At 48.6% G+C, this 27,491-nt stretch overlaps 1 long non-coding RNA gene across 1 annotated transcript in view; it reads right to left on the bottom strand.

Annotated features, from left to right (window-relative positions):
- LOC142010632 (uncharacterized) overlaps nucleotides 1–26,173 on the bottom strand; it is a 53,145-nt gene extending 26,972 nt beyond the window's left edge. The window contains exon 1 of the long non-coding RNA XR_012644856.1: nucleotides 26,091–26,173. This is a non-coding gene — a long non-coding RNA (uncharacterized LOC142010632). The remainder of the gene's footprint in view (nucleotides 1–26,090) is intronic.
- Nucleotides 26,174–27,491: the final 1,318 nt, after the last annotated feature.

Genomic DNA, 27,491 nt, shown 5'->3' with positions numbered 1-27,491 from the left:
AACGTCGAAGTAGGGACAGTGTAGACGATCCGTGTCCCGCAACGTCGAAATTGCCGGGTCCTCCATGGCGGCCATCAGCTGGGGGGTTGAGAGACGCTCTCTCCAGCCCCTCAGCTCACTGGTGGCCGCGTGGAGCGGCCCCTTAAAGGTCCCCTCCCCCGCCCTGACTGCAGGAGGCTGAGGCAACGTGCAGGCTCCTGCCTGCACACGTGGCGGCGAGCCTGCACAGCCCTCAGCCCCTGACAGCAGCCATGGCTGCCCAGCAGCCCCCCCAGCGCCCCCAGGGGACCCCCCACAAGGGCAGCCAGAGCAGCCAGCCCAGCCAGAGGACCAAGCAGTCTGGGACGGAGGCCGAGCTGCGGGACCTGCTGGGGCTCTGGAGCGAGGAGGAGGTGCTCCAGGTAATGGGGAGCAAAAGGCGGAACGCGGATGCGTTCGCTCAGCTGGCCGAAGGCCTGGCTGCCCGGGGTCACCCTGCCCGCACTCCGGACCATGTCCGGAGTAAGGTCAAGGAGCTGCGGCAGGGTTACGCCCGGGCCCGGGATGCGGCCAGCCGATCTGGGGCCGCCCCCGTCACTTGCCCCTTTTACAGGGAGCTCAGGGACATCCTGGGCTCCCGGCACACCTCCTCCCCTCCGGCCACCCTTGACACCTCGGCTGACGAGCCCGAGCAGGCCCTGCAGCTGGAGTCCACCCCGGAGGTAAGCCCCGCACCCCGGGGGCCCCCCCCGGAGGCCATCCCCGGGACATCGCGGCAGGAGGAGGAGAAGGAGGAGGAGGGGGGCTCCTCCTCCACCGATTCCAGCCTGCAGATCCTCCTCCTGCCATCCCGGAGCAGCAGCAGGGCCTCCGACCCCCGGGGATCTCCGGACCTTGGGAGCGGACCCACAGGTAGGTACCCCTCTCTGGTGGACACCCCGGGGCTTGAGGGGCGGGGGGAACAGAGATGTGTCCAGGGCCCCCCACACGCTCACATGGCCATGGCCCCAAGGACACCAGGGCCATGGCCCTCACAGCACTGCAGCCATCAGCCCCTGCCCCCCGCCACCCTGCATGACAGTGCCATGCCCCATCCCCGGGCCAGGGGGGAGCGGAACCTCGAGGGGCCCCCGGGCGGAGGGGGTGGGACACCCCGCAGCAGCAGCATGTGATGGAGTGGGGGGAGTGCCAAAGGGAGACTCAGGCTACATATGAGCCAACCGAGCTGAGGAGCTCCCAGGGCCAAAGGAGGATCCTGGCGCTACAGCTGGCAGGTGACACCTCTGCCCTGAACAAACAGGAGGGACGAGCCGAGCTGGCTTGGAATTGGGGGGCGAGGGCGGGGGCCACAGGTAGAGGCTAGGGGAAGGGAGAGCTGGTAGGCAGCCAGCCAGAGGAGAGGGAAAGCTGCATCCCAGAGGGGCCCCCCTTGGGGTCTTCTCCCCACGATGGGTTGGAAGGACTGTCTCTTCCGACAGCTGGTGCTGTCACTCCTGCCAGAAACTGGCCATCTGTGGCCTAAGAAAGCTCTCCTGCTCTCAGACCCTGCGGGGTGAAGTGAGAGTCGCTCCCACCAGGGGACGGGGTGCAGGGCAGGGGGACCCCTGAACCCCATCCATCACAGCAGCATCTCCCGGGGACGGGGATGGGGAACCTGCAGCACAGGGCGGGGGGGACAAAGGCCACGGCTCGGGGCCCACACTAACGCCTGTCTCCATTCTTCTTTCCCCCCTCCTCTCCTGTGTCCTGCACCTGCACCTGCACCATCCGAAGGACCGGAAGAGAGCGCCGGCGAGGCATCGGTTGTCCCGGAGAGCCCTCCGGGACCCTCGCTCCAGGGCAGCCCCTTGGCCAAGGAGCCACCGGCCCCGCGGAGGGCCAGACGGCGGACCCCGCGCCTGCTACCGGCGGCGGCCACAGACCCCCAGCTGCTGGCCATCCTCCGTCGGCAGCTGGAGGTGTCGGAGCAGCACCTCCGGCTGCAGGAGCAGGCGCTGGCCTGGTGCAGAGAGGCATGGGGGGCCTATATGGACACCATCAACCGGCTGGTTGATTACCTGGCCCCCCATATCGCGCCGGCCGCGCCACCGCCCGCCATGCCCGCTCCTGCAGCCCCACCACCAGCTGCTCCAGCCGTCGCCGTGCCGACCGCCGTCGCCCCACCACCTCCCCACGAGGGCCACCGTGCCGAGGGACCCCTGGAGCCACCCGAGACTCGCCGGCGCCGCTACCTTCCGGTGGAGCCCGCTCCCACCCAGCCGCGCACCAGACTGCAGGCCCGCCGGTGCTCCCGGCCAGGCACGCCCACTGCTGGGCTGTAGGGGCGAGGGGCCCGGGACGTGCCCCCCCCCCTTGTTGGACAGACTTTGGGGACTGGGTGGGGGGTGTGGGTGTTGCCCCTGTTTGCCCCGTCCCCCCCTGTAAATAGTTCTCCCCGTTCTCCTCCCTGCTTTTTGTTTTTCTTTTGATGGCGCACAGTGCTTTCATTTGTTGCTGTACATAGTTTTATTTCTGCCCATCTTGGTTTTGTTGAATGTTTGTCCTTCCTCTTTGGTTTCTGTTTCACATATATATATTTTTTTATTTAAAAAAAAAAAAATTCGTTGAGACGAAAAAAACATTTACGTTCACCCACAAGTTCGTGCTGTCATTTCTCCTGGACAAGTGCGGGGGGGAGGTGGGGTGCTCCATGGTGGTGTGGGCGTTGGGGCAGGAGTGTGGGGGAGGAAGGGGCGGGCAGTGGGGGGCCTGGGCAGAGTTCACCCCGCGGCCTGTTGCTCGAAGTAGGCCCGCAGGGCCTCCCGGATCCGGGTCCCCTCTGGGTCCACCTGCCGACTGGGGGCAGCAGGTGGCTGCATGTGTGCCCTGCCGGCCTCGGCGGCCCCGCCCTGCAGAAAGCTCTCCCCCTTGCTCTCCACGAGGTTGTGCAGGGCGCAGTAGGCACCCACAATCTGGGGGATGTTGTTGGGGCTGGCATCCAGGCGGGTGAGGAGACATCGCCAGCGTCCCTTGAGGCGGCCAAATGAGCGCTCCACCACCTGGCGCGCACGGTTCAGGCAGTCGTTGAAGCGCTCCTGGCTGGCGGAGAGGTGGCCCGTGTAGGGGCGCATGAGCCACGGCCGGAGGGGGTAGGCCGCATCCGCGATGATGCAGAAGGGCATGGTGGTGTCCCCCAGAGGGATCTCCCGCTGGGGGATGTAGGTCCCCGCCTCCAGCCAGCGGCACAGGCCCGAGTTCCGGAAAACCCGGGTGTCGTGGGTGCTGCCAGGCCAGCCCACGTAAATGTCCTGGAACCGTCCCCGGCTGTCCACCAAGGCCTGCAGGACGACTGAATGGTAGCCCTTCCGATTGACGTATCGGCCTCCACTGTGGTCCGGGGCGCGGATGGGGATGTGAGTCCCATCCAGAGCCCCGAAGCAGTTGGGGAAGCCCAGGGTGGCAAAGGCGGCGACAGTGGCACGTGGGTCCCCCAGCCTCACGAGCCTGTGCAGGAGCATGGAGTTGATGGCACGCACGACCTGCAGAGAAAGCACATGGGATAGCCCCAATGAGGGGTGAGCAGGGTGTGCATGGCCCTGCCCTGCCCTGCCCTGGCCCCCCTGCCCTGCCGTGCCCTGCCCTGCCCTGCCCTGGCCCCCCTGCCCTGCTGTGCCCTGCCCTGCCCTGGCCCCCCTGCCCTGCTGTGCCCTGCCGTGCCCTGCCCTGCCCTGCCCTGGCCTGGCCTCCCCCTGTGGGTTCTCTTACCTCCATGAAGACAGCCCCGACGGTGGCCTTTCCGATACCAAACTGCTGCCCCATGGATCGGTAGCTGTCCGGAGTGGCCAGCTTCCAGACAGCGATGCCGACCCGTTTCTCCACAGGGAGGGCACGCTGCATGGCAGTGTCCTGGTGCCTGAGTGCGGGGGTGAGCCACTGGCACAGCTCCAGGAATGTCTGTTGGGTCATCCTGAAGTTCTGGAGCCAGTGGTCGTCATCCCACTCCCCAAGCACCAGCCGCTCCCACCAGTCGGTGCTGGTGGGGTAGCTCCACAGCCGCCGGTGTGTGAGGCGGGGGGGGGGGCTGGGTGCTGCAGGGGTAGGGGCTGAGCCCTGCTGCCCTGGGGGCATCTCCTCCCCTGGGGCAAGAAGGTGCTCAGCTGCCCCCAACATGACATGAGCCAGGGAAAGCCCTGCTCCTGCCGGGAGGGCTGGGTGGACCTCTAGCTGCTGCTGCTGCTGCTGCTGCTGGGGGTCCATGACTGCGGCGCTCGGGGTCTGTGTGCCTATATGGCTCCTCAGACCACGTGCTGTGCATGCTGCGTGTGTCTGGGAGGGGCCCTTTAAGGGAGCGGCTAGCTGTTGCCCCGGAAGCGCTAGCCCGCCCGTTGACCCTGTGTGCAGCTGTGCCTGGCATCCCTATTTCGATGTGTGCTACTTTGACGTGTAGACGTTCCCTCGCTGCGCCTATTTCGATGTCGGGCTGAGCAACGTCGAAGTTGAACATCGACGTTGCCGGCCCTGGAGGACGTGTAGACGTTATTCATCGAAATAGCCTATTTCGATGTCGCAACATCGAAATAAGCTATTTCGATGTTGGGTGCACGTGTAGACGTAGCTGACTAGATGACTCACTAGGGCAATCTTTCTGCAGTTCTTGCTCTCCAATGTACTTTCTTTCTTGTCTATTGTCATTAGCACAGATCTTGTCCATCCCTTACGTGCCTTCCCTTCTTTCCATGCTATATTACATAGTTGGTGTATTTCCTGAATCATACTTTGTCCACCCTATTTGATCATCTCTCCTGTGATCTTATCATTTCCAGAGCTCTTGTTGTTCTTTTAGTCATTTCACTGCTCTTTCTACTTCCTCCTTCAAAATATCAGTCTTGCTCTCGGTGCTCAGTGAAGAGTTCTCTTTCAGTTCTTCAATCAGTCCCTCTGAGACACTTGAGTCCAACTGTGCTTTGTATAGATCGGTGCAATATCTCGTCCACCACTGCACAATCTTCTCCCTGTTCATGAGCACCTCTACATTCTCATCCTTGATTGCCATCTGCTTCAACTGCCATTTCTTATTGATATTCCTAATCATTTTATACACCTCCCTGGTCTTACATTTGCTGTAATACCTCTGTATATCTTCACACTGTTACTCTAACAAATTTGCCTTATCCTTTCTGGCTGATTTCCTTACCTCATCGCATTTCACTCTATATTGCTGTTCCACCTTCTCAGAAACATCCCTTCTGATCTTCAACACTCTCTTCACTTGGACCAACCTCAGTGTATCCTGCATAATTCACTTCTTACTGACCTTCTCTTCTCCTGTAACAGTCTGCTCAATTGCTTCTATTGCTGTGGCTATCCCTTCAACTCTCGCTCATCTAGGTCTTTCTCTGTGGTTGCATTCCTAATCTTCTCTTCGAGTGCTGCTCTGTATACATTCCCTATTTCTTCCTTACTCAGCCTCACCACGTCTCTTCTTTTCTTAAACTGTGTCTTACGCTTTCTCTTGAGTTTTATCTTGATGTTTGTAATCACTAGACTGTGGTCTATATCCACTCCTTGGAAAGTTCAAAAACAACAAGAAGTCCTGTGGCACCTTATAGATTAACAGATATTTTGGAGCATAAGCTTTCATGGGCAAAGACCCACTGCATCTAACAAAGTGGTCTTTGCCCACGAAAGCTTATGTCCTTGCCCACAAAAGCTAAATATTCCCAGTTATTTTTATCTTCTCTAATAAAGCATATTCTCTAGACCTTGAATCATTCTAGTTGTTCCTCTCTGGACCTTTTCAAGTTTCTCCACATCTTTCCTAAGATGTGGGACCCAGAACTGGACACAGAACTCCAGCTGAGGTCTCATGACTTGCTAATAACACTCTTGTTAATGCATCCCAGAATCAAGTTTGCTTTTTTAATGCCTACTACACATGGTTGACTCATACTCTTACTCACACTATTACCCTAGATCCCTTTCTGCAGTAGTCCTTCCTATGAAGTCCCTTCCCACTTTGTATGTGTGATACATATATGATGTAATAGTTTGTTCCAGTTACAAAACAGCCGGAGCAGGACAAAGTGGCGGCTCTGCTATTCTATGTCCTCTGAGGCCTTTTGGCTCTCTCTTGTGATGCCCAGGGGGAATGCAATAGAACCATTCTCAAACATCTGCCCTGGAACAGGCCCCAAAAGCGGGGCTTGATTCATCAAAATGAAAAAAAAAAAGAAACAAATTCAGTTTGACTTGAATCTATTTCTTTTCTTGATTTATCGGACCTGCTGCTGAACCAAAAATGAGTTAATTGCCAACTCCACTCCTGTCTTCCAGTTTAGCCCAGTGGAATCTTTCTACCTCCCCAAAGTATACTGCAGATTTCACAGACCAATGTGTGCTGATATATGCAAGGTGTCCAGGGGATAGGAACCTGAAAACGGGAGCTTGAGGTCCTTTCCAGCCCTAGGATTCTATGATTCTCTGTGAGCTGATTCTGTTCCCTTGTTTCAGCCCTCTGTACTGCTCCAGTCAGTGAAAGGGGTGACAGGTGCCCGTAAGGAATTCTCCTCCTTGGTGGCAGTTTGCAAATTCAGGGGGTCCTTCTTTTTCCCAGACCCCTTTCAGTGCCATGACTGAGGCAAAGAAGGTGCAAACTGACTTAGGAGAGAAACATGGTCTGCTGGTTCTATGTTTGAGACATTCCGAGCTGCAGATTGGACATAAACAGCCACCCGTGGATCATGTAACTTAGAAGAGCTCATGGAGCTTCACTGAATTCCTCTGGCATCCAAGCAAGTCCTTGGCCAAGTCCAAATTCACAAGGCCCTGAATGGCCAGAAACCCAGTTTGCTGTCTCTCAGCTGTGTCGTGCAAGCCATCCTGTCCCCGCTGCAAAGCAAATATCAGAATCAGAACCTGTATTTTCAATTTGGAGAAGAGAAGGCAATTAAAAATATCCCTTTTTTTCTCCTGGAACTGAAGGAGGCAACAGATCCCATAGCTAGGACATCTGCACAGATGCCATTTGATAGTGTAATCAATGGGGAGCTGAATAGGTGATTAATAGTAAATCCAGATTCAACAGAAATAATTTGCTTCTCAGAGGACAGCTGTTAGATCAAATCAACATCAAAGGGATTATGGAGTAATTTAATAGACCAGAACCCCACCCATATGGGTCCAAAGGCCATACACAATCCTCCCCTTTGATAGAAGACTTGCTATAAATACAGGGACTCATCATCCCTCAAAGCACCTAATTTTGTCTTTGCTTCTCTGCTCTCTGCAGGTCATCTGAGATCCTCATCAAATTCAGCCATGAAGATCCTTGTTCTTCTTTTTTCTGTTGTCTTCTTGGTCTTCCAGACCCAGAGTGAAGCCACTGCCGTGGTAAAGAATGAGGCCCCAGCGAAAGCTGTAGCCCTGGAAGAAGCCAAAGCCGAGGATGAGGTCTTGACAGAGGATGCTGCTGCTGCAATGTCATCTCCAGGTAAGAGCAACAAAAGATATGAATGCAATATATTAATGGAAGAGAGGGTCTCATCCCTGGGTAATATCTAGACATGTTGTTAAACATGATAATACAAGGCAAGGTTCTATTTCATGCCCAGAAAGCTCCAGTGTTGTTTGTAGTACAACAGAGAAGCCATGCAGATATTATGGTAATAGGCAGAAATATAATATCCTCAAGTAGACAGAGAGAATTAAAGAAAATGCTTTAAGATGCCACTTCCACTAGCCATGTTAAAACTGAGTTAGGGACTAAGTAGGAGGAACAAATTGGGGAAATTATGTCAAAGGAGAGGGCTTCATGAATATATGGGGAAAAGGGAAATTATTGAAGAGCATCGGGATGTGACTTGTAACCAAACTTGATCAGCTGCTGAATTAAGTTGTTATTGCTGAATGGAAAACACAGAGTGTATGGAGTTACTGTAAGGTGCATGCATAACTGATTTTACATTGTTGCTTATTACCATAAGTGAAAGAATGGGTGGATAACTATTTCCAGAGAGTAGTTCTCAATGGTTCACAGTCAGGTTGGAAGGGCATACTGACTGGGGTTCTGCAGAGGTCAGTTCTGGGACCAGTTATATTCAAAATCTTCATCAATGATTTAGGTAATGGTAGAGAGTATTATCATGAAGTTTGTGGAAGATACCAAACTGGGAGGGTTGCAAGTGCTTTGGTGGGTAGAATTATAAATGAAAATGTACTGGACACACTGGAGAAATGGTCTGTGATAAACAAGATTAATGGACAAATAAACAATAATTGGACAAATGCAACAATAATTAATGGACAAATAAACAATTGGATAAACAATATGGACTCCACTTAGAAAGGATCAATTGGTTATATACATATGAAATGGGAAATGACTACCTAGGAAGAAGTGCTGTGACGTGTTGCAAGAAAGACACAAGAAGCAACTCTTCCTTTGTACTCTGCACTGATTAGACCTCAACTGGAGCACTGTGCCCTGTTCTGGGAGTCTTATTTCAGGAAAGATGTGGAGAAATTGGAAAAAGTCCTAAGAAGAGCAATAAAAATGATTAAATATCTAGAAAACATTACATGCGAGGGAAGATTAAACAATCCCAGTTCTTTCAATTTGGAAAAGAGGAGATTGAGAGGGGCCATAGCAACAGCTCTTAGGTATCTTAAAGGTTGTTAAAAGGAGAAGGAATAAAAATACTCCCTAAACCCTGAGGATAGGACAAAGAGAAATGGGCTTAAATTTCAACAAGGGAAGTTTAGGTTGGACATGAGGAAAGCTTCCTAATTGTCGGAGTGGCTGGGCACTGGAATAAAATTGCCTTGGGAGGTTACGGAATCTTCACTATTAATGATTTATAAAGAGCAATTTAGACAAACTACTGTCAAGGGTGGTCTGGATGGTGCTAACTCCTGACATGAGTACAGGAGATTAAACCTGAAGCCCTCTTGAGGTTCCTTCCAGTTCTATGATCCTTTGACAAGTCTTCCTGTGTTTTCCTGAGTTTTCTTTCTTATACACTTCTCCCTTTTGTCTCTTTTCCCCAAAAAGAAAAATGTACAACTGCTACTGCTTTCCTACCCCCCAACCCCCATTAAAAATGTCTGTATTCCATTTGGTCACATGCAGTGAGATATTGAATTACGGTCTCACTTCCTAGTAGCTCCTAGCTAGACTACTGGAAGAACAACTCAAAATTAAATATCAAAGGATGTTATAGCCATTGAAAAATTATTGTATGAGATATATAGCTAGGAGAATAGCTAGAGGACAAACAGATTTGGTTATTTGGTTACCACAGATTCAATACTAACCCAGAGTAAACTTGCCCTGAACAATCATCATGAGGTGAACTTACTGTTAACTCTTTATGAGCTTGATAGATAAGTATGACTAGATTGAAAAGTCTTTCAGCCTCTGGAGACTTCCTTAAGCTATGTGTTCTGGGTCATACAAGGATGTAAGCAACAAAGTGATTCTTCTACTTGCTGAACTAAATGTATTTATGGACATCTATTCATATTTATTTCCTTTAATGCCTCCATTGTTTTAAACAGTTTTTCTCTCTCCCTGGCATTTATTCCCTGAGTTCATAGAGACAAACCATATTACTCACTCAGAGTTCATCTTTCCAGGCAGAACTAGCCATGTTCTTGCAGTCTTGGGCCTTCACTCCCCCGACCATTCTAGTAGCTGTCCTCTGCACCTCCTTCAGTTTGAATTCAGAGTACTTCTTTTGTCTTGTCTGTTTAGACTCTAAAATATGCAGGAAATGTCTTTATTCTGTTCATACCTGTGGCTAATGCAATGGGGTCCCATGTAGGCATATTTTCTAGGTATACACAAACATGTGGGGCCTAGCTCCATACACATTTCTGCTCTGGCTGATTGCCAGCAGCTTCTAAAACATAGAAGACAAAGAGCTCCACTAGAAGTTCATGAACTCTTTAGAGGAGTATGCCAGTGTCATCACTGAGGATATTCCAGGTTTATACCGGCAGAAGTGATAGAAGAGTTTGGCCACCATATTTACGTGTTCCCAGAGCCGTGCTATTAACTGAATAGTTTGGGTAATTAACATCATGAGTGCCTACCTGAAAGATGATTTCCATCTCATTGCCTCTTTTTTATTGTAAATAAAGGAGTGATAATCTTGCCTTTGTGCAGAGCTAATGCAACAAAGATCCATAATACACTGTGAAAGGCAACTCGGTGTTTGCCGAACCAAATGCACCTGGAGAGAGAAGACCATTGGGTGGTGTTCCAGGTTCTTCGCTTGCTGCAAGAGACGGTTCTGAAGATGTCGCAGCTTGAGAGCTGAAGAACTCCAAAATCCATGAAGTAGTTTGTAGTACTCAAAGAATTGTAATTCATAGCTCAAATATAAATCAGTTGCAGTGACGTATCTGTGTGGTGTTTTTGTTATTATAATATATTCCTTCAGTGTTACTTCATGGGCATTTTTATTAGCTTTTGCAATATCAAGGATCTTCAAGCATAAAAAAGGGGAAAGCTACTATTCCCTCAAGTCACTGATGAATTCTGACCATGAACTGAACAGCCTCTGTAGGTTCAGCTAGTCAGGAGTCCTGTTAAAATTGCTACAGCAGTCCTGTGTCTTAGGTGCTCCAATGAATTCATTCTCCTTAGACTTTCCTTAAACTTCTCTCAGTGCTGATGTCTGGACATCATGGATCATGATATCTTGCATTCCTCATACGCTCCTGAGTTGCCCATTAAGACACTGATCATCATCATTATCATCATCACCAGCATCAACAACTATGGGCTCAGGGCTCATTGGTGTCCGATGCCTCCCTCATGATTTCCTTCAATCTTTCCCTGTCAAATGCAGATTGGCTTAGTTTCTGTAGACTAGTTCCACACCAATCTACTATATCATCTACCCCTAGACCCTTATGGATATTATTATTCTTACCATTTTTTTATTATTATAGGACTGAGGAGCCCCAGAGCCTCCTTGTGCTAGGTGCTGTACAACCCCAGAACAAAAAGGCAGTCCATAGGTTGACAATGTATGAATTAGAAAAGATAATTGTGTATAATTTGGCTCTTTTATGTATAGCTGTTGGATGCTGGCACATGCCTCCACACAACAGCAGGTGATCTAATTTTCAGCTGTCAGGAATTATTTGAGGGTCACAGTGTTATTGTATGGGAGCTAGTGACACTGTTACCATTATTTCTGCATTGCTGTTATTAGTGGCACTGCCTAAAGACCTGGGCAGCTGGAGAGCAGTAACTGCTAGTTGGCAGTCCAGCTCAGATGGGAGAGCTACCACCAGTGTTAGGCAGAAGGATGATATGGTATGGCACAGACATGTCCTTATTTCTGCACAGCTGCCTGCAGAGCTCGAATCTTAACCAGGATCTGCCACTCTCCTTGGGCCCAACACTGAAAGCAGCAGTACAGCAGTAAGGGCGACATGGGTATGGTACTGTCACTGGAACTGCAGCTGGCAGGGTGCTGCCTTTAGAGCTGGACACCCAGCAACATTATAATCACCGGTTTCCAGTTGCCCAGCTCTGAAAGCAGAGCAGAAGTCATGTTGGAAATATGTGACTCCCCTGAAATAATCTTATTCCCCCATGCAACTCCCTTTTGAGTCAGGATCCCCCATTTGAGAAACACTGGTTCCCCCTCAAGAACTCTGCATAGTGTAGGGTAGAGGCACACAAAGGCCAGATTTCAGGGGAGAACACCAAATTTCAGTCTGTGATGTGTTTTGCATGGCTCCGACTTTGTTAGGGCCCTAAAAATTACAAGCCAGACACAGCAGACGCTTGATTATCTGGCATCCCAGGGAAACAGATGGCGGGGGGAGGGGCACTCTGCTCTATCGGCTCCATCCAGGATGTGGGCTCTGCCCTGCTGCAGCTGAGCCTGGTAGAGCACCCATCACCTGCCATGGGTGATGTCTTGCTGCGGCCAGCCCCACGACAGCTGATCCCACCCAGAAAGCCACTCCTGTGGCAGCAGGTCCTGCCCAGCCCCCATGCCAGTGAACAAATATGCCACTTATTCCAGTGCCAGATCATAGAATCATAGAATCACAGAATGCTAGGACAGGAAAGGACCTTGCAAGGTCATCGAGCTCAGCCCCTTGCCCTCATGGCAGGACCAAGTACTGTCTAGACAATCCCTGATAGACATTTATCTAACCTGTTCTGAAATATCTCCAGAGATGGAGATTCCACAACCTCCCTCGTCAATTTATTCCACTGTTTGACCACCCTGACAGTTAGGAACTTTTTCCTAATGTCCAACCTAACCCTCCCTTGCTGCAGTTTGTCCATTGCCTCTTGTTCTATCCTCAGAGGCCAAGAACAACAAGTTTTCTCCCTCCTTATGACACCCTTTTAGATACCTGAAAACCACTATCATGTCTCCCCTCAATCTTCTCTTTTCCAAACTAAACAAGCCCAGTTCTTTCAGCCTTCTTCATAGGTCATGTTCTCTAGACCTTTGATCATTCTTGTTGCTCTTTTCTGGACCCTTTCCAATTTCTCCACATCTTTCTTGAAATGCCGCACCCAGAACTGTACACAATACTCCAACTGAGGCCTCACCAGTGCAGAGTAGAGCAGAAAAATGACTTCTTGTGTTTTGTTCACAACACACCTGTTAATGCATCCCAGAATCATGTTTGCTTTTTTTTGCAACAGCATCACACTGTTGACTCCTATTTAACTTGTGGTCCACTATAGCCCCTAGATCCCTTTTTGCCATATTCCTTCCTAGATAGTCACTTTCCATTCTGCATGTGTGTAACTGATTGTTCCTTCCTCAGTGGAGCACTTTGCGTTTGTCTTTAATAAACTTCATCCTGTTTACCTCAGACCATTTCTTCAATTTGTCCAGATCATTTTGATTTTTGTCCCTATCCTCCAAAGCAGTTGCAACCCCTCCTAGCTTGGTATCATTTGCAAACTTAATAAGCCAACTTTCTATGCCAATATCTAAATGGTTGATGAAGGTATTCAACAGAACTGGTCCCAATACAGAGCCACTCGTTATACCTTTCCATCAGGATTGAGAACCATTAATAACTACTCTCTGAGTATGGGTATCCAGCCAGTTTTGCACCCCATGTAAGTTGCATTTGCCTAGTTTATTAATAATATCATGAGACCGTATCAAACGCTTTACTAAAGTCTATGTATACCATATCTACTGCTTCTCCCTCATCCATAAGGCTATTAAAGAAAGCTATCAAATTGGTTTTACGTGATTTGTTCTTTGCAAATCCATGTTGGCTGTTCCCTATCACCTGACCACCTTCCAAGTGTTTGCAGATGATTTCCTTAATTACTTGTTCTATTATCTTTCCTGGCACAGAACTTAAACTGACCAGTCTGTAGTTTCCTGTGTTGTTCTTATTCCCCTTTTTATAGATGGGCACTATATCTGCCTTTTTCCAGTCTTCTGGAATCTCTCCTGTCTCCCATGATTTTCCAAAGATGATAGATCATGGCTCAGATACCTCCCCTATCAGCTCCTTGAGTATTCTAGGATGCATTTCATCAGGCCCTGGTGACTTGCAGACATCTAATTTTCCTAAGTGATTTTTAATTTGTTCTTTTTTATTTTATCTTTTAAACCTACCTCTTTCCCACTAGCATTTACTATGTTGGGCATTCCTTCTTCAGACTTCTTGGTGAAGACCGAAACAAAAAAGTCATTAAGCATTTCTGCCATTTCCAAGTTTCCTGTTATTGTTGATCCCTCCTCAGTGAGCAATTGGCCTACCCTGTCCTTTGTCTTCCTCTTGCTTTTAATGTATTTATAAAAGGTCATCTTGTTTCCCTTTATGCCTTTGGCTAATTTGAGCTTGGTTTGTGCCATTGTCTCTCTAACCTTGCCCCTGCATTCCAGTGTTGTTTACCTATATCCATCCTTTGTAATTTGTCCTTGTTTCCATTTTTATATGATTTCCTTTTTATTTTGAGATCATGCAAGATCTCCTGGTAAAGCCAAAGCAGTCTTTTGCCATATTTTCTCTTTCCTACGCAGTGGAACAGCTTGCTTTTGGGCCCCTAATAATGCCCCTTTGAAAAACTGCCAACTCTCCTCTGTTGTTTTAACCTTCAGACTTGCTTTCCACAGGACCTTACCTACCAGCTTTCTGAGTTTACCAAAATCCACCTTCCTGGAATCCATTGTCTCTCTTTTGCTGTTCTCCCTTCTACCCTTCCTGAAAATTGTGAACTCTATGATTTTATGATCACTTTCACCCAAGCTGTCTTCCAATTTTAGATTCTCAATCAGTTCCTCCCTATTTGTTAAAATCAAATCTAGGACAGCTTCCCCCTTGGTAGGTTTCTCAACTTTCTGAAATAAAAAGTTGTCTCCAATGCAGTCCAATAACTTATTGGATAGTCTGTGTGTCGTTGGGTTAGTTTCCCAGCATATATCTAGATAGTTGAAGTCCCCCATCACCACCAAATCCTGGGCCCTGGATGATTTTGTTAGTTGTTTAAAAAAAGGCTCATCTACCTCTTCCACCTGGGTAGGTGGACTGTAGTTGACTCCTAGCAGGACATCACCATTGTTTTTTACCCCTTTTAGCTTAACCCAGAGACTCTCAAAGCATCTGTTTCCTATGCCCATCTCCACCTCAGTCCAAGCATGCACATTTTCAATATATAAGGCAACACCTCCTCCCTTTTACCCCTGTCTATCCTTCCAGAGCAAGCTGTACCCTTCCATACCAACATTCCTATCATGTGTATTATCCTACCGAGCTTTTACTGTAGCTAAACAATTTGTAACTTCATTTCCCACATAACATAGCAAAATCTTCTCAACACTTACAAGCCATACATATCATCTCAGTATTACAGGGCTGTGTGAAATCTACACGTAGTTCTCCAACCTCCATCCTGTGGCATGACACCCTAATGTGAATCTTGTCTAGATTGGGTTTTGCAAAACTACGTTGTCACCAGGAAGTTTTGTACCTCTCCCTCATGGTCACCTGCTCTGCTCCTAGAAACCTCACATGATGGAGATTCCACAGCCAGCCTGGCTCATTCTCCATTCAGTTCTAGTCTGTTAGGAAAAAGTTCCTAACTGTTAGGGTGGTCAAACACTGGAATAAATTGCCTAGGGAGGTTGTGGAATCTCCATCTCTGGAGATATATAAGAACAGGTTAGATAAGTGTCTATCAGGGAGGGGCCAGACAATACTTGGTCCTGCCATGAGGGAAGGGGTCTGGACACGATGACCTCTCAAGGTCCCTTCCAGTCCTAGCATTCTATGATTCTATGGTTCCTCATTCAGATGCTGCAATTTTATACCACCTGGAACAGAGAGGGGTCAATGCATAGGTGGTTTTACAACTACGATGATGCACCTCAGAGGCACAGATGGACACAAAGAGCCACATGTAAAAAGAACCAGTATTTATCTTCTTTTTTCTAGGAAAGAAAACATTTTGTTGAAATCTCTCAACTAGACCTAATAATTTTTTCCTTCTATTGGTAACAGTTATTCGCTAAACACAGTCTTTCTAGGACTCAGTCCCCTAGCTGTATAAGAAGGTTAATAGCATTTCCCTCCTTCATAGGGCTGGTAGCAAGAGAAATGTTTTAATGGTTATGAGCTACTGTGGTAATGGAACTCAGAGGAGTAGATGTGTTCGTCTGCAGCTTCTACAAAAGTATTTTACCACAAGATTGCAGTGATAGACATCTGAAAGGCAATTCATTCACAAATATGACATATTTACCCTGGACCTGAACAGAGATCTTAACTATCTTATGCATTTCAACGGCAGTTTCCATACCTTTGGTATGCACAGGAATGGGACATATCCTACTGAATTTGCTTCATTAATTGGTTCTACTAGTGACAGGTAACCCCCCCTTTTTTTTCCTCCACCCACCTCCCACCCTGCTCTGTAAACCCTGGATTCTATTTTTCTATGCTATTTATCTGAAGAAGGGGCTTTTATCCACAAATGCTCATGACCTAATAAATTTGTTAGTCTCTCAGGTGGTACAGGACTGCTTGTTATTTGTGGTAATGGGGGTCATCAAGATATCCAATCTAGCTAGGGAACAGACCCCAGGAGTCTTCAATCCCACTCCTGTGGCTGCCCTGGATTATGCTTTTTCATGCCCTGTCTCCCCATGCAAGTTGGAGCAGGTCTGTATTGCCTTGGGCCTGAGCACTAGCACCTACTGCAGGCAGACTGCAAGCGTTATTTACACCATTCACTCTTTTGGGGAAAAGGCAGTTTATGGAAGGCATCTGACACATTTGCTCAGGCTCAGTAGGTGTCACATGGGAGCCTGTCCCCAACTAAGACAAACTTAATTTGTGAGCTGGCATTATACAAGTGATTAATGTGTATCTCCCCCCCAATACCCAGAGGAGGGAAGGTACTGCTGGGTCCCCTATTTCAAGGAAGGGGCCCTAGAGGCACAGAGAGAGTAAGTCCCAATCTGATAAGGCATTTAAATGTTGTGTCAGTGAGTCCTGCAATGACTAATCTTCACAGCCCTGCCGCCTGGTGGGATTTTCAACCCAGAGCTGGCACCCAAGACCCTTGTGTATTATATGGGAAGATTTAGTTGTCTGCTATGGTTCCCTAGGCTGGTTCCCCACAGCCCTCCCCAGTACCTTTCTTACCTGCAGGTTATTCTCTTTGGCACCTGATTGCCCTTGCTTCTCCCAGATCTTCCACAGCACCTTTTCTCCTTAGCTCCTTGCACGCATTGAGCCAACAGAAGAGGAGCCCTTTGTAACCAGTCTCAACTTGTTCCTTACTGACCCCTGGTGTTCTGACTGGTCTGATTCACTTGTCTCTGGAAACCTCCTAATTGGCTCCAGGTGCTTTAACTGGCTTCATTGCCCTGATTGATTCTGGCATGTTCCCACCAGTTGTGGAATAGCCCCTGTCAGTGTGCCCTGGGAACAGAGACCTATTTAATCTGTGACTAATATATTTCCTTCTAGTATTCTCCTGACTCTGTCACAGTGGATAGGACACTGTCTAGATGTTCAGGTTGACGGGGTAATGATCAATGGTTCAATGTCCAGCTGGTACCAAGCCAGCTTTGCTCAACATCTTCATTAACGATTTGGATGATGGGTTGGTTTTCACCCTCAAAAGTTTTGCACATGACACTAAACCTGGTGGAGAGGCAGGTATGCTGGAAGGCATGGAGAATGTCCAGAGTGACCTAAAAAAACCAGAGGCTCAAGCCAGAGTAAACAAGTCGAGGCTCAACAAGGACAAGTGCAGAGTCCTGAATTTAGGATGGAAGAATTCCAAGCACTGCCTCAGGCTGGGGCCAGACTGGATAAGCAGTATGCTGCAGAAAAGGACCTGGGGATTACAATGGATGAGAACCTGGTTATGGTTCAACAGTGGAGTGATTATTCTCCTTTATTCAGCATTGGTGAGGCTGCATCTGGAGTATTGTGTCCAATTCTGGGCCCTCCATTACGAAAATTATGTGGATGTACTGGGGAGACTCCAGTGGTGGACAACAAAAATGATTAGAGGCCTGGAACACACAAGTTACGACGAGAGGCTGGAGGGGTTTGGCTTATTTAGTCTGCAGAAGAAAAGAGTGAGGGGAGATTGGACAGCAGCCTTCATCTACCTGAAGGGGGATTCCAAAGAGAACAGGGCCAGTTCTGTTCTCAGTGGGTGCAGATGACAGAACAAGGAACAATGGTCTACAGGTATAAAAACAAAGGAAAGAGGGCATCATATGCCATCTTTCAATCAGGACTGTGCTATGGTTCTAAAAGACACAGTGTAGCTGCAACTAAAGTTATGGGCATGATGCAAAAATTATTTGACAAGGTTCTTTGGCTTATACTTGCTTGGAAGTGTAACAGGGCCAGGCCAGCAGACCCCCAGCTCTAAGGGTGAAAGGCAGCTCAAGACACAGCATGGGCTAGGGGAAGAAAAGATAGAGCTATTTAAGCTCCCAGGTGGAGGCAATAGGGAGTGGTGGCAGGTAATCAGTGAGGTCCAGCTGCTCTCACTGTTGGAGTGCTGCAAGGGCTTAAAAAGCAGTCCCAGCCAGGAGTGTGGGGAGAGAGTGACAGAGGAGGCGAACAAGGTAGGGACCTGGAGGATGTGGAGACAAGAGCAGGGAATACAGATCAGAAGAGAAAAGTAACACTACGGCCATGTCTACACTAGCCCCAAACTTTGAAATGGCCATGCAAATGGCCATTTCAAAGTTTACTAATGAAGCGCTGAAATACATATTCAGCACCTCATTAGCATGCGGGCGACTGCGGCACTTCGAAATTGACGCGGCTCGCCGCCGCGCGGCTCGTCCCGACAGGGCTCCTTTTTGAAAGGACCCCACCTACTTCGAAGTCCCCTTGTTCCCATCTGCTCATGGGAAGTTTGGGGCTAGTGTAGACGTAACCTACAAGAGACAGCAGGTGGGAGATGGTGTAGCTCAATGGAAGAGCGCCTGGGCTCCCCTCCCCCAGTGAGACTGAAGCCCTGACCGTGGCAAAGGGGGCATGGACTGACCAGCCAGCCCAGACTGGCAGAGGTGGGTGCAGCCTAACCCCTCCAGAAGAAGTGGGAGGTGTGAGACCTTGGCAAGGCCCTGGGATACCCTGCCACAGATGCCAGACTAGATTGTCATAAACATGGAATCCAAGGACATTTGGAGGATGGAAAAGGCTGAGGATGATGGAAATATGGGGGAACGAGGTATGATTGGTCGGGGGGGGGTCTTTGCTGTTCTCTGGTTTGTAACTATTGGCCAACAGTGCTTAGCAGATGAGTCAGGGGCAGCTCTGTCTTTTGGTTCCCCAGGAAATGAGTGAGTTAAACAGGATGTTCTCTTAAGAAGGAGACAATGGATCCTTCAGATGTGACCGCTGCACAATAGCCAATAAATAGTCACAGCTGGGGAGCAAGAGGGCTTATCTCCAGTGAGTGACTGTAACTTGTGCTTTCTATTTATCAGTTACCAGATGATAGCAACATCAAAAAGAGGTCTGGAGCAATTTCATAGCCTAATGGCCTCCTGTGCTGCACCTTAAAAATTCCTAACAGTAAATCCTCTTTTTCCTCCTCAAGGCACTGTATAAACACAGGGATGCTCCCTGCTTATTCTGAAGAATAGGATCAGACTCACACTCTCTCTCTGTGCCTCTTCTCTGCAATGACAAAAAAATTGTCAGACCAAATATACACCCAACGTGCAACATAAACTGCAAAAACTAAATGAAGTAATTTAATCAGCTATCATAGAAAGGAAGAATCAGGTTTTAATAACAGAAACTATATATCATCAGTGTATTTTTCCAAAGGCTCACAGCACACCTGCGAGTTGTTCATGAAACACCCATGTTCCGCGTACTACAGTTAAGAAACACTGCTACAGTGGTAAGTATACAGCTAGTTGAAAGACCCTACTAAAGCATCATTATTAACTGCTGTCAAACTGAGAGGATGTGCTATGGGGTGTGTCTGTGGGTGGGGGTGGGGAGGGTGTGTCCCATAGAGTTCTCTCCTGGCTCTGGAATTGCTCAATATCATAGAATATGTACATTAATGAATTGGACAATGGAGTTGAGATTCTCTTAAAATGTGCAGATGACACCAGGTGGGAGAGGTTGCAAGAAGTATGGAGGACAGGCTGAGAGTTAAAGAAGAATGTGAGTATTTGGAGAGCTGGTCTGAAATGAACAAGATGGAGAACAATAAATACAAGTGCCAGGGGCAACAAGTTATGTGGGCCCACAGTACCCATGCTCCACGAATATTCAGGGTGCTGGGACCTACATTCACCAATGTTCAGAGCTGGGTCTGTCCCCCTTCCTTGCTTGCCATCCATGTGTGCCTCCCCATGAGCATCTCCTGGCCCTGCCTGCCACCTCTGGGTGATTTAAAAGGTCCCTGGGCCCCAGTTGCTGCTGTCACCACAGGCAGTGCAGCAGGGCTAAGGCCCTCTTTTCATGCCACCCCTGAAAGTGACCAGCATGTCCCTGAGGCCCCTGGGGTGTGAGTCTCTGCTTGTTGCCCCTGCAAAGAACAGTGACTCCATAGCTCCCATTGGCCAGTAACTGCAACCAATGGGAGCTCTGGGGATCGTGTCTATGAGCAACAGTATGCAGAGTCACCTGCCCCAGTTCCCTGGCCTAGATTCTGCTGTGAGAAGGATATGTGGGTCATTTTTGAGACTCATTCAAAGTAAGCTCCCACCTCACCTATCTCCCAGGCCCAAATTTCCTCTCAGAGTCTGCACACTTCCTGCATCCCAAATCTCTCCCAGTGCCTTAAGCAGATGTGTGTGTGTTGGGAGGACTTGGACCCTTTCTGGGCATCACCAAAAATACAAACTGGCAGTGACTGCAAAGTGCTACACTTAGGAAGGGAAAAATCGAATGCACAAATACAAACTGGGGAATAACTGGCTGGGCTGTAGCGCTGCTAAGAAAGACCTGGGAGCTATAGTTGATTGCCAGTGGAATATAAGTCATCAGTACTATACAATTGCAAAAGATATTAGTGATATTTGTGGTGCATTAACTGGAGAGTCACAGGTAAAACATGGGAAGTCATTGTCCTGTTCTACTCGGCACTGGTGAGGCCCCAGCTAGAATGCTCTGTCGCATTCTGATCGCCATCACTAAGAAAGTTATGGACATGTTGGAGGGACTCCAGAGTAGAGCGACACAACTGGTAAAAGATTAGAAAGGTTGACTCATGAAGAAAGGTTAGGAAGACTGGAGATTAAACATCCATGAGGAAGGATACTCAGGGGATCCTAATAACAAATCTTGGGGCTGTTATAAGGGGAATGATGACCAGCCTTTGTCCATGCCCACTGGGACAATGGGCTCAATTAGCAGCCAGGGAGTTTGGGATTAGATATTAGGAAACTCTTTCTAACCATAAGGGAAGCTGAGCTCTGGCACAGGCTTCCAATGAGACAGTTGAAAACCCATCATGGGAGGTTTTTAAGCAAAACTTGGAAAAAACACCTGTCAGGGATGGGCTGGGTTTACTTCGTCCTGCCTCAGTGCAGAGGCTTGGATGTGATCGCATGTTGGCAACCTTCGGCATGCGGTCCATCAGAGTAATCCACTGGTTGGCCATGAGACATATGGTTTACATTAGCCATATGCAGGCCTGGTCCCCTGCACCTCCCAGTGACACAGTTCACCATTCCCAACCAATGGAAGCTGCAGGAAGCAGCTCAGACCACAGGGAGGTGCTGGCCACTGGTTTCCACAGATCCCCTGGGTCAGCAATGACAAATTGAAGCCACTGGAATGGGGTTTGGGGGGGGGGGGGGATGCCTGCGGATGATCAACATAAATGAAATGTCTTGCAGCTTAGCAGTGGATTGCCCTGATGGGGAGTTACTGATCAATGGCTTAGATGCTCCCCAGAGGTCCATTCCCCTGTGTAAGACTGAATTCTAGAAGACAGGAAGCATGGACCAGTGGGGCCTGGTTAAGGAGTTGTAGATCTGAGTTCAATTCTTTGTTCTGCTACAAACCTCTTATGTGGGTTTGGATAAGTCTCTGAGCTTCATGTTCCTCTCCACAAAAGAAAATGACAGTACTCCCCTGCTTCAGAGGGAAGCTGAGATGATAAATATTGCAGCAATGGGGAAAAACTAAATCCCTTAGGCAGGTGATTCCAGAAGACAAGGGTATTCTTCTGGTGAAAACCAAGCCTGCGTGGGGAGAGGTGAAACATCATCTTGGCACGTGACTTCAAATGACTCTCATTGTTTTTTATTGTTGCTTATCTTTCTCTCTGATAAGAAGGAGATTACATGTCCCTGAGGTGATTTTTTTCTATCCTTACTAGCACTTCTTCTAACAGATGGGGAGCAGGAGGGATTATCATTAGCAAGGCAAAAGTAAACAGAGGGAACGTACAGCTGAGGGGCAGAGCCCAGATGAGAAGAACATCAAAGGGGTTTTGGAAGAGTTTCATCTATACACGCATACACAGTGTCCTGCCTTGTCCCTTCCTTTGTTTTATGCACCTTTATTAAAACTTGGTCTCTAGCCTCCTTTGGCTTTGAAAGCCGCATTGGCTCAACCTGTCTGAGTATCTTCTCGGCAGAGACAGTAAGAATCCCAGCTGAGCATCTGTCACGCAGACCCTTGACATTCACTTTGCTCTTTTCATTTTGGTTTTCAGGGACAGGCTAAGGCTGAGGACCAGGATGAAGTCCAGGAACCTGCCTTGCTGGACAAGATAGAAGGAGCCCTGGCAGCCACTGTTCCCTCTAATCTTTTCCATCCATGTGCACACAGGTTCTGTCTCCAGTGCCAAAAAGCCATGTGTTTCCCCAGTCAGATAGTTAACATGAGTTAACTGGCGGGCTGTAAAAGCCTAGAGGAGACAACTCTCCGTGGATTTTACCTGATTGAAGTTCACTGAGGTAAACCCCAGCAGGTGGGGTTTATGTTGACTTGGTTGGTTCCATACAGTGAGGCAAAAGCTACCTGCAACTTGGCATCACCAGGCTTTCATATTGTAGGGTGCGAGAAGAGTTTGTAACGGCCTCATGAGAGCAGATCGACCCCTCTGTGAATCCTCAGGAGAATCTAAACAGACCAGTCTGTGCAAGGTGAAAGCTGCAAACTGCCATGGGAACAGCTGCAGAACAAGCCGCGCTTGCCAAGATTTCAAGGCTACGCTGGCAGTAGGCCACAAGAGATAGTGATAAGAAATGCATAGGCAATTTTAGGCAATCTTATGTTAATGAGCTCAGCTTTATCAGCTAGTGTTAGGAGGCCTGTTACAGAGCCTCTCCCCGAGCGAAGCTCCGACGCGTCGGGTTTTCCCCCACTGGTGACTGCGGCGTCTCGGGGGCTCCCGTCGCGGGTGTCACGCGCTTTCATTAAACCAAATATAGCACTCGCCTTCTGGGTGCAGCCTCGTCTCTGGGGAACCCGAGCCTGGTTGGCTACACTTATTGACCTAGCTATCCCGAGTTCCTGATCTCAAAGTTGAGAGACATCCTGTTTGACAGGGAAGACATAGCCAAAGAATATCTGACCCCAGTTCAGTCACTGCCTCTCTTTCCTTATAATGTCCATGCCCTCTGGATATACAGCATCAGGCTGTAGTGGGTACAAACAGGCCCAGTTCCTGGGCCTCAGTTCAGCTGCTGTAATCTTTAAAGCCACTGGTTGGCAAGTCATCCTGTGAATTGCCATGTATAACTGGGTACCTGAGATGCTGGCAACAACAGGGGTCAACAAATCTATCTGCTTTCCAAAAGTCTAGAAATGCCTCTTACCAAGAGAGAGATACCAAAACTCCACATTGTACAACCATCCCAAAGCCCTGTAAATATAAAGAGCATCTAATTTTCACACCAAAAAAATCTGTCTTGGTGTTTGCTCTGTCCACTGATGCAAGGCTCAGCAGAGGGGCAGCACCAAAGGCCCTTTACTATCTCTTGGCTCTTCTCACCTTCTTTGTCCAGGCTGCTCTAGCTGATGGGGCACTGCTTGAGTCTGCGACTGATCTGGTACACAAACCAGCATTTGCCTCCTGTGCAAATTTCCACCTATGAGACTATAAAAAGAGCAGCTCAAGTTCTAAGTGTTTGAAATAGGGTACTAGCATTCCTTTTTGGAACTCCCTTACACTGTCCTGATCCACCAACACCTGACCCCTTCCTCCAGATAAACCTCCCCTTCCCCATCACCCAGCAAGCTCCCCCCAGGTGTGAATGATTTGGAATCAAGGGACTGTCTGTCCCTACTTTCAAGTGTATCAGTCTTCTCACTCCAAAACTTCGGATTTGCTTTCAGAGGGATGGATTCCAACCCACCCATGCCTAGGTACCACACAGAGCCAGGAGTTCACATGCAGATTTTGAGAAACAAGTGTGACAGTCCCAGAGTCCAGGCCAAATCCTGCAACCGTGGTTTGGACCCTTCTTAGAAACTAAACTTTCTGGTGTAAATGGACCTTATGCCTGAGTGCACACTGGAGAACTGACCATTTTTCATTAGCAATAAAGCAAAAGGATACAAGATCCTTATGGAGACATTTTTAAGAAAAAAGCAAAACTCCAGCTGTTTCTTAGGACCATGCAGCTGCAGCTTGTTGTATGGAGCAATGAAGGGGTCTGTGGGCAGCCCCACACAACTGCTGTGTCTGTGCCTGGCTAAGCATCTGGAGTAGAACAGCAGGGCTCTTGGCCATAATTACTGAGAGGACTCATGGGGCAAAATAAATCCCTGGTGTGATGACAGTGAAGTCGGCGCAGCTCCATGAGGAACTGGTTTTGGCCCTTGGCAATAGTCAAATCACAAACTAAAGACATTCTTATCCAGATGACAGAGGTATATCCTTCATATCAAATGTCAAGACTTGGTCACAAATGAGGAGCTTTGCAGAGCAGGACAAGAATCATTCAACCTTCACATCAAGAGAAGAAAGTGGAGGTGGCTAGGCCACACTCTCAGAAAACCACTCAGAAAACATCCAGCATAGTCCATCAAGCTCTCCAGTGGAACCTGCAAGGAAAATGCAAAAAGAGGAAGACCATGGACAATGTGGAGATCGACTGAGATTGAAGGACAACAGATGGGGTATTCCTGGGGTCAGCAAGAAGTTTTGTACTAAGACAGAGTGAAGTGGAGGAGACTTGTAGGTTAGCCAGTCTGTGTCCAAATATGGTCTTTCTCCTCCTTGAAAGGTGAACGCCATCTCTGCCTAGCAGTCCTTCCTGGAATAGCATCCCGTGGTCAAGGAAGCCAAAGCCTTCCTGGTGACACCATCTTCGAAGCCAGGCGTTCACCTCTAGGATGCACATGTCTCTGCCTGGGACCCTACTTCTGACAGGCAGGATTGAGGAGAATACCACCTGTGCCCCAAACTCCCTCACCCGTGCCCCCAGAGCCCTGAGGTCACTCTTGACCTGCTCAGTGTCACACCTCACAGTATCATTAGTGCCCACGTGGATGAGAAGCATGGATGAGAAGCATGGGATAGTAGTCAGAGGGCCGGATAATCTTCGAAAACGCATTCATAACATCTCGGATACGGGCCCCCGGCAGGCAGCATACCTCCCCAGATGAAATGTCAGGGTGACAGATGGGCGACTCTGTCCCCCTCAGAGGACAGTCCCTGACCACCACTACTCTATGTTTCCTCCTTGCAGTGGTGGCAGCAGACTTCCCAGCCTTGCAAGTACAAGGCTTCTCCTCTGCTGTATGGGGTGATTCTTTGTCTCCTGTATCAAGTATCAAGTACAGCATAACGGTTTCCTAGTACCACGGTGGGAGGGTTCTGAGCAGGGGTGGAACCTGCCTACTGCCAGAAGTAACAAGCTGCCAGCATCCACCCTGATCTATCTCCTCCTCCACCAGTGGTTTATCAGCCATCCTGTGTACTGGGACTGTTACCTCAGCTGTCTCCACATGAATACTATCCAGGAATCTCCATCGCTGGAGATATTTAAGAACAGATTAGATAGATGTCTATCAGGGATGGTGTAGATAGTGGTCGGTCCTGTCGTCGGGGCAGGGGACTGGACTCGATGGCCTCTCGAGGCCCCTTCCGGTCCTAGTGTTCTATGATTCTATGATTCTAACTGCTTGTGGAGTTGAATACTCCTCAACCTGGCTACTTCCTCCTGTAGCTCTCCCACCTGCAGCCTGAGAGATTCCATCACCAGGCACCTTTCACACTGGATGGTCCCCCCCCCAGCCTGTATATCAGGGAGTGGGAATTGCAAGCCACAGTCCCTGCAAAGCCACACCAGGGTCTGGGTAGAGGCATCCATGGTCAGGCAGTCTGTCTGGCTACAGGCACAGGTGGAGGAGACAGTAGTAGTGCTGGCACAGGTGTTGCGGGTCTTCCTAACCATCATAGGCCTCCCTCTGTCAAACTCCCTCTTAAACTCCCCTGTCTGCAGCTCCCTGTCTGTCTCGGTCCCCTGGTCGCCCTTGCCTCTGGCTTTTAAAGCCTACTGGCCTGGGTAAGGATCTCCCCCCGTGAGTCACACAGGGTAAAGCTAATCAAGGGAACAAAGGTCAGGTCCCAACTGCCACTGAAACTGAAACTGAAACTCACCCACCTGAAATCAAAATGGCAGTTCAAATTCAAACAGATAAGCACACTCACTCACCCCAAAAGCCAGCTCTCTTCCCTGGTAGCTTCTGCAGCGGCAGGATCACTTGCCCTCCTCTTAAACTCCCCTGTCCGCTTCGCTCCCGTGGCTTAGTGTGTGGGATCATATTTCAACAAGGCTGCAACTTTAACACTCTCCTACATCACTGCAGCTAAACTTATTCCACCAGTAGAGGCTGATATTGGTTGGGCCTGGATTTGTTAGAAGTCACTCTGAGTGAAACACAGGAGTTGCCATACTGGGTCACACTTGCTCACATAGCTTTGAGGTGACCATCCGTCCCGTATTGGATGGGATGGTCCTGTATTTGGGACACCAAAAATATCCTGACTTATTTTTTAAAAGGGATGAATTGTCCTGTATCAGGCCCTTGCAGTCTGGGGGTGGGAGTGGGAGCACCCGCAGCTGCCGCTTCCCTGGGGCTCTGGGATGGGAGCTCCCACGGCCTCTACTTCCCTGGGGCTCTGGGCAGGGAGTTCCCTGGCTGTTGTATCCCCAGGGTTGTCCTGTGTTTGGGACAGGGAGATATGGTCGCCCTATGTAGTTTCCAGTGAGGACAGGTCTCTGGCTAATGAAAAAAATATAAATTCCAGCATTCTAACTAATAAAAATTACTTTGTTTAGAAATTCTGAACATAATAGCCTTTGTCTTATTGCAGAAAGTACTGTCCACACATAAAGCCTTAGTCCCTCAGATAAGGATACTGCAATTTCTTGTTACTTTTAACCCCATTTTATAGATGGGGAAACTGACCAGCCTCACTGACAGAGAGGAAGTCAGTGTTAGACACCGGCAAATCTCCCAGTTCTCTGTTCGGAACACTAGACAACATTGCTCTCCATCACACTTGTCCATGGCTATAGTCATCAGCTTAAAGGCATGTTAGGCAAAATGTACAGTTGAGCCGTGATTTATGGTACATAGTATGAACACAGCTGTTTAATGCTAGATCACTCTGCTGATTGCAGGATGATGGACATATGTGACTAAGCTCAAAGAGGTAACAGATCAGCCATAGCAAGGGTAATCAAGCTATAAATGGCTTAATTATTTACCAGATTGCCAAACCTCAGCATTCCAGTCCTCAAGCCTTTATATAAACATGGGCTGTCCATCCTGAAGATACCTTCAGCTCCATCTCCTACAGAGTTTTGTCTCAGCAGTTATGGGTGGATCCCCTGCAGACCTTCAGGCATGAGGAGCCTTTATATGTTCTTTGCTGTTCTTCTTCCTCTTCCAGTGTGCTCCAGGTGAGATGGATTCTTGTAATTATAGGATAAATTACAAATGGGATATTTGAGTGAGAGGATGGGGATGCTAGAATAATGACCTAATGCATCAAGCAGCAAAAAATGACCTCTAAAACAATGGCCAAGGCCTTTGTGGAGATTTTTGCC

The sequence above is a fragment of the Carettochelys insculpta genome, chromosome 3 (genome assembly GCF_033958435.1).
Source record: "Carettochelys insculpta isolate YL-2023 chromosome 3, ASM3395843v1, whole genome shotgun sequence".
NCBI lineage: Eukaryota > Metazoa > Chordata > Testudines > Carettochelyidae > Carettochelys > Carettochelys insculpta.
Note: the sequence above shows the minus strand (reverse complement) of the source record. Positions and strands in the feature narration are given on the sequence as shown.